Genomic DNA, 7678 nt, shown 5'->3' with positions numbered 1-7678 from the left:
GTTTGAGATTGATTTGGGTCTCAGTTGGTATAGTGATTAAGTGATTTGATATGATGATTGGTTTCTGCTTTATTATATTGAGCTTAAATGATGGTAGTGGGTCCAATCTGAAAATTTGATGAAACCTGGCATACATATTTGATATTTTCGGTTCAGGTGGATCCAGTATAAAAATTATGAAACATGGTCCATGAAGGTGTTAAGGGTTGGAGACTTCAATGAAGAAGTCAAAGCTTCCTTCCAATGATTGTTAGTAAATTTGAACATGAGGTTGGAGATCCATTTCGATGGGTGCCTATGTGCCGGTATGAGTTTGTGCTAGTACAAGATTGTAAGAAGTATTTAATTAAAATAAAAAGAAGACAGAGATGACAACAATGGTGGTTTTCTCCCACATTGGGTTTACACCTAAAAATCTCAGTGTTCATGTGTTTTGATATGTTGCTTATGTGTGATGTTTTAATCTTTTCTTACTACACATGGTTACTATTTAATGAATTCCTATTGAAGTACCGATACACTGGTTCAACTGAAACAAGTGATGAATTAAATAAAAAGTACGTTAACTAGATATATGCTAGTTGTCTACATAAAAATCACTTACATATGAATATGTACTTCAATTTAGTTATGTAAAGAAATATACGTAAGAAAATGAAAGTTTAAGTGAGTTTTAAAATATTGATTCACCCCCCCCCCCCCCCCCCCCCCCACCTCAGTATTTTTCCCAAAAATTGGAATCAGACAGGTCCTTTAGAAGAAGCTTGATCTCTTGAAGGAGATCCATGAAGATGAGTAGTCAAGAAGGAGTATTTTCTATTAGGACACCTTTATATAATGGAACTAACTTTGTCTTTTGGAAAGTCAAGATGAGAGCTTACCTGTAGGTGCTAGGAGATTATGTATGGGAAATTGTTGAAAGTGTATATCAATATCCAACCTCCCTCCCCACAAATACTGCAGGAAATAAGAAATATGAAATCAATGAAAAGGTTGTGAATGGAATCTTGGGAAGATTGGCTAAGTTTAAGTTCGTGAAAGTAATGCAGCTGGAAAAAAAAAGGTCAATGTTGGATAATCTTATCCAAAGTTATGAAGGTGACACCAAGGTAAAAAGTGCTAAACTCCAATCATATAGAATATAGTATGAGACACTAAAAATGCATGATGATGAAAACATTGTAGAATTTTTCCTTAGAGTAGATGAAATTGTTAATTCCATGAGAAATATTGGTGATGAAATAAAAGATGCTATTGTTTTTGAGAATATTTTGAGATCACTAACTCTGAAGTGCAATTCCAAAGTCTTCGCTATTGAAGAAATGCAGGATTTGAAAAGTCTCACACTTGATTAACTCCATGGAATATTGATAGCATTTGAGATGACGAAGGTGGTCCTTCAGACATGTGAGAAGCAACCTTCAAAGCCACATATAAAGGGAAATAGAAGGAATCACCCAAAGACACTAGCTACATATCATATGAGGAAGAAGCAAACTTCGTCAGAAGGTTGCAAGTGGGAAATAGAAAATTTAGAGGTAAGCTTCCCTTTAAATGTTTTTCTTGTGGAAGAGTAGGCCACTATGCATACAAATGTACTTATAAAAAAAAATAAAGAGAATGGAAAGAATGTTACTAAAAACAAGTTGTCTGACAAGAAAAAATTTTACTCTGATGAAGATAGTTATAGAACATCTGATGACCAAGAAAATTCAGATTCAGATTCTAACTTTCTAGTACTTATGGCTCTCTAAGATAAATCATTAAATGAATCAGTTAGTTGTGAGGTAACTGATTCAATGAAATCTCTAAAGGAGAATGATAAACTCAGGAATGGTAACAAAGAATTGGAATCAAAAGGAAATAGTGTGATTGAGGAAATAAACATGTTAAAGATAGAATATGAAGCATCCAATAGAAGAACTGAAAGCATAAGAAAACAACTTCAAGAAAAGGAAAAGCATTTTGAAACATTAGAATATGAAACTATGACCCTAAAGGAAGATTTTGAGAAGATCGACAAATGGGAAAAAGCATCCGAGTCTCTAGAGAATATTATTAATGAACAACACTCTCCTTTGATCAAGACAGGCATTGGGTACGATCATACACATTGTGATGAAAAAAACTAGTATAGTGTTATTCTAGGGAAATTTGAATCAAGTCACACATCTCCTAGAGCAAGGATAAGATCTATTCCTAGGCACAAAGAATGGTTTTACAGACATTGTTTCTCTGGTAGTTCATTTGGGCACAAGGACACTAATTATAGGTCAAGTATGCAGAAAAAAACTAGGAGATGGGATATGTTCCAACACATAATTAGAAATTGCAAGCAGATCTAGAGGAAGAAGGAATCTTAGTCAGTAAGGAAAATTTTCCCTACTGCAGTCCATTGGTTCTTAAATGTTACCTCTCACAGTGGCTACAGAAGTAATGTGAGGTACATGAACTCATAAGAGATAACTATCAAGACCTCAAGATCAATGATGTGTAATCTCAAGGCGAGTAATACATATGTTGTATTGATGATGACTCCCATGGTTTTTTTGACATTCATGTTGCTTACATTACTCACAGTGCATCTGATGTAGTAAAAATGAAAAATTACAAACAAAATAGGCTCAAGGGGAGTTGTGATTATGAAATTTCATAATTTTACTTGCATGATTGATGAGTTCTAGTATTGCAGCAAGAATGTTGCAAATCCTGGGGCTACCAACTTTACTTCATCAACCTAGGGTTCGTACAAACTTGGAGGTGACAGTCTTGTATACAAAAATAGATGTAATGGTATACTCTTGTCAATGTTCAACTATGGTGATAGACCACTAGGGTTTCTCAAACCAGTCCTTTATTGACTAGAAGAAGTCTGACTACCAATTGGAGAAGGGAAAATTATCCTAAAGGAAAGAGAAGAAATGCTGCCTATTTTAAAGAATGAAGGACTGAATTGGAAGATGCTTGTAAAGTAACATGAAATCCTCTATCTACTCATTGACACATTTTTCTTGCAAAAGAAACCTAGCTTTACCCTATTTATAACATGTGATGATTCAAAATACTTAGCATAGAATATGATCTAGGGAATATCAGCTGTTGCATGCATGTGATAATGAAGAAATAAAAGAACTATGTTTCTTTATATTTTCGTTTTATGAATGTAAATGCTAATATTCACTTGTTCTTTAGAAGAGGAGATAGGTATGGAGGAAGAGGGATAGAATTGGCTTAATGGTATGGAGGTAAAGTAGAGGCCTAATCCCAGCTTCAGTGATGATTTTGCTAAATTAGGGCTCAAAACATGCTACTACAGGAAAACTACAAGATGTCCTAGTTCTCCTATAAGATCCCCTGTTTTACTATAGGAACAGGTCGAAAGCTTAGGAAGTGGTTTAGAAGGTAGAATGAGCCTTGGGAAAGGTAGAGAATGGGAGAGTCTGGCATGGAGGGGGTGAACACTATCCAGAGATCAATCAAGTGCTTCAAGATGGTTGGATTTTCTCAATGGAAATGTCGATTTTCACTTATAAAACAAGAATTCGAATTGAGATTTTAGTGGGTTTTGGCGACATGGGCAGATAAGGCTTGGATGAGGCAAATGAGATGAGGTATCCCTACAATGTCAAAGCTCCTACAACAACACACATACTTGCTTGCATCTATACACAAATTCATTTATACATAGGAAATATTTATTAAATGGATGAAAACAGATCTATTACCATCTAATGGCTAAGTGCATGAATGGAAGTGATTGTAAATCAATACAAGACCTAAGAGATCAGAAATGAAAATTTCAACTTATCTTAGGAAACTTAAATATAATGACCTACTCATCAAGAAACACTAGATTATGCAACAAAGAAAGAATTATGTTTTTGGGTTGTATGAAAGTGTCCCTCAAGTCATGATCCTAAAAGAGAGAGTTGAGGTGAAAACAACTATCACCAACTTTTATGAAATGTCTTCTGTCACTGTGATACTACTATTCTAACTATCCACAAATGGAAGCAAACTAATTAATCGTACCAATATTTGCAAAGTAACAACACCAAAATCAGTTCAAGAGCTAACTATGAATGTAATCTAAGCATACATCTACAAAAAGAGAAACCTCTGCTACTAGGGTTGGGCCCTAACCCAAGAGCTTCAGCCCTCAGAGTCAGCTCACTGATGGATCAAGGGAATGCTTCTCATTTTCATTAAAATATCAAAAATACACAAGGGTGATCAGTCACAATGTTTCAAATCGGAAATGCTTCTTGGCTACAATGAACAAAAGTCCCAATCTTAATGAGGCTCTAGGAATTCTTATTTATACAGCTAAATTTACCAATAACTTCCTTAAATTTAGGAAGGCTTGTCTCCCAATCTCGAGATCAACTGGTCTTCAACTATCATTGGCTTGGCTGTCAATGATCTTAGTAGCTCGGTTGCTTGTAACTCCGAGCTCATGAGATTCAGAGGAGGAATCTTCGAGTGAGTGAGGATTTAAGGAGGGAGATTCCATCTCCTAAAATCCCTCTTGCTTATCTCCTTCAATTTCCTGCACTTTAATTAGCCAAAATTTTCTCCAAAACCTACATTCAATGTACATTAGACCACTAGACATGACATCTCATCTTTACCCTTCTCATTAAGAAAAATATAACAAAACATGTTAATAATTATGAGAAGATTTGATTTTAGTAAGCTGGAGAGTTGTATTAAGGTCCATATAATTTACCCATTGATGAGCCTCATCATCACCCCAATACTGAAAGTATTTCTCATCCTATGAGAAACTCAATCTATGTCTTTGTCTTTCATTGCTTTGGTGGCCTCCCTGACATTCTAGGTTTCTGTTGTAGTCTCCTCCTCTTGTGGATAAAACCTTGCATGATTCTCTATCTCCTCCCACTTATTTCTTTCTTCTTCCTCCTTTTTCCTTTCTAACAAACCTAAAATCAATGGCGGACTGAGTTTCAAGCCAATTCAGTTGACTTTGAGTCTCTGCAATGCTTGCTTATACATTGGGGTCCTCTCAGTGCATCCCTCATTCTATCAAAAGAATGATACTCCCTGATATTTAGGCTGTAGGGCAAGGTGTTCCACCTCCTTTGGTAGGCTTGCTAGCTTTCATCCCCTAGCAATATCAACATGTCCTCAAAATGAGTGCCTTCTTGCCCTTGTGCAACTAGGTATCTTGCTGCAAGATGAGGATCATTGGCAATGAGGTTGTGGGTGCCAATGACAGCCATGGAGTTGGGTTGTTCTGCTCTGATGAAAATTGTTTTTGTTTCTTCTCTTGCCAATACCCTTTTACTTATGTAGCCCTAGCCTCCTCATGATTCATCCATGATGTGGAGGCCATTAGTTGTAAGTCCCCTAGCTTTGGATTAGGGTCCCACAAATTCAAATTTGTTAGGGCCAAGTTATGTAGGTAGAATTCATATATCTTGGCTCTGTCCTCTAGGGTTCTTTGCTCATAGAGGTCAATGAACTTCCTATAGTCTTGGAAAGGCATAGTTCCTCTTTGTGCAAGGGTTTTTATCTGAAACGACAACCATTTTCTTTGAGGTATAAGGCATATGATTTTGCTAGCATCCTTCATTGGAGTGCCTCCATGGATAGACTTGCATAGTTTCCAATTGGCCCTCCTTCTCTTGTAGTTTTATCCTTAGCCATGTGTTGTGTTGGCTTGATGGGCCCTAATCCAAGTTCAGTGTTAAATTGCCAATAACATGTGTACACTACTGGCTCTTTTGGCATCAACCGACAGAGCGCAGATTGAAGTATCATCCGAAGCAGTATGGGGGGATGAAAGAACCAATTTTCCGCACCCATAGATGGTAGTGATGTCATTTTATACCCTAAACCTCCCTTCACGTAGGTCGATCAGCCTTTTATATCTTATCGATATGCTTCTCTTATTCATCCTTTAGATCTCCGCGAAGGTCTACGAATAGCCTTCGCATACCCTAGATAGGTGGATCAGGCACTTACGTGCCTTTCATTACTCTTTACTTCTGCTTTTACCTAGATTAGCTTAATTATTGAATAAATTCACATGCGTTAAGACGATATTCGCATAAAAAACTATTCTTACTTGCATTCATATAACAAAGAAAAACATATGGATTCATGCATCAATACAACATTAAAACACAAACCCAGTATTCCTCATAACATAATCATATGCAAAAGTAAAACAAATTATACACAGATAATTCCAAAATAATTCTCTTTATTGATGTTTAGATCCTCTCTATAGACTCCAACTACCTTATGCACATAGCTACAGGGGTCTGGACACTCGACTGTGGACTTCTACACTAGGCCTCTATGCACACAGCTGTAGAGCCTCTTTCCTACGCTAGGACTCTTCGCTCTTGGCTCTCACAGACCCATAAACATAATATGACTCAACTGAAATTCCCCAAACTCTGCCTTAGACTCTTCTAAGACTTTCCTTTTTATACAATCCCATGTCCCACGGACCATGGGTGGATCTCTTGAAGCCGACACAAGTTACATAATCTAAGGGTGAAAACCCTTATTGACTCTTTACATCTTCACACTCCGTGGCCACAAAATGTGGAGACTTCACATTTATTATGCAAGACATGGGCTTTCTACCCCAAAACTTAGGCTTTTAACCCCAAAAATGACCCTAGGGGAAATGTTCCCAATAGGCCCCCAACAAAAATATGGTGACTTGCCCCTGAGTCACTCTGTTGGCATGGAGATCTTGTCACAAAGACCTCCCAGCTCTACTTGTACCACTATGTAAGCGAGACAGAGCGCATTGTCGCTTTGACTTAATCATACCTCTACTATAATTCCCTCACCTCGATCTCTAATCTCTGTAGGTTAGGATCTTCCTGCAAATTTCCAACTACTTCAAGTGACTGGTCGAAGAGTGCAATGCAATCCTTCACTGCAACATCCACTGTTGCAACTGCATCTTTGATAGTGACCTCACGCTGCTCTTTAACCTTTGGTGGAGTCTAAGGATGGGCCCTCAACTCAAGCTCTATTATCTTAAGGTTCAGCTCAAACTAAACCTTAGCCATCTCTGTCTTAGCATCATGTAGACCTGTAGCGAGCTTCTGAATCCTAGCATTGACCGATGCATCTTCTGGGATATGCAGCTCCCGAATGGTTTTTCATGCTTCATCTACCATAACTGTGGTGTGCTTGTTCTTCTCCATAATATTCTTAAGGAGATCAATTGTGAAAGTCTTCTCGAAAAACATCTGGGCATTGTTCACTTTTTGTTCATTGACACATTTAGCGTGCGTTGTTCTCGGGCTCGGCGTTTCGTGATCACACCATCTTGAAGGGTGTGAAGGGCTTCATTCGGAAGCACAACCAAGTTCAACCCAATGTACTTGAGAGTGCTGACGGTGGACCTTCCAGCTTCTGCTTTTGCAGTCAATGCTCCATCCAGCAGGGCAACATCTCGGGGGTCCAAAGAGCGAACCAACGTCACTACTTCTGAGGTTCTTGGTGCCAAACTAGTCGATGTTGCACTGCCCCACCCTACATCAGCCTGAGTAGCCTGGATCTACAGCTCGCACAGACTCGTCTGAATGATGACTAGGGCTTGCTTTTTTTGCTGCTCAAATTGATGTAGCAGTTTTGTGGTCGCATCCCTCACTCTGTCCCCGATGTCATTCAAATCACCTTTTGT

The sequence above is a fragment of the Pinus tabuliformis genome, chromosome 9, assembly GCF_031772625.1.
Source record: "Pinus tabuliformis cultivar Carrire ecotype Pingquan chromosome 9, CPIR1, whole genome shotgun sequence".
NCBI lineage: Eukaryota > Viridiplantae > Streptophyta > Pinopsida > Pinales > Pinaceae > Pinus > Pinus tabuliformis.
Note: the sequence above shows the minus strand (reverse complement) of the source record.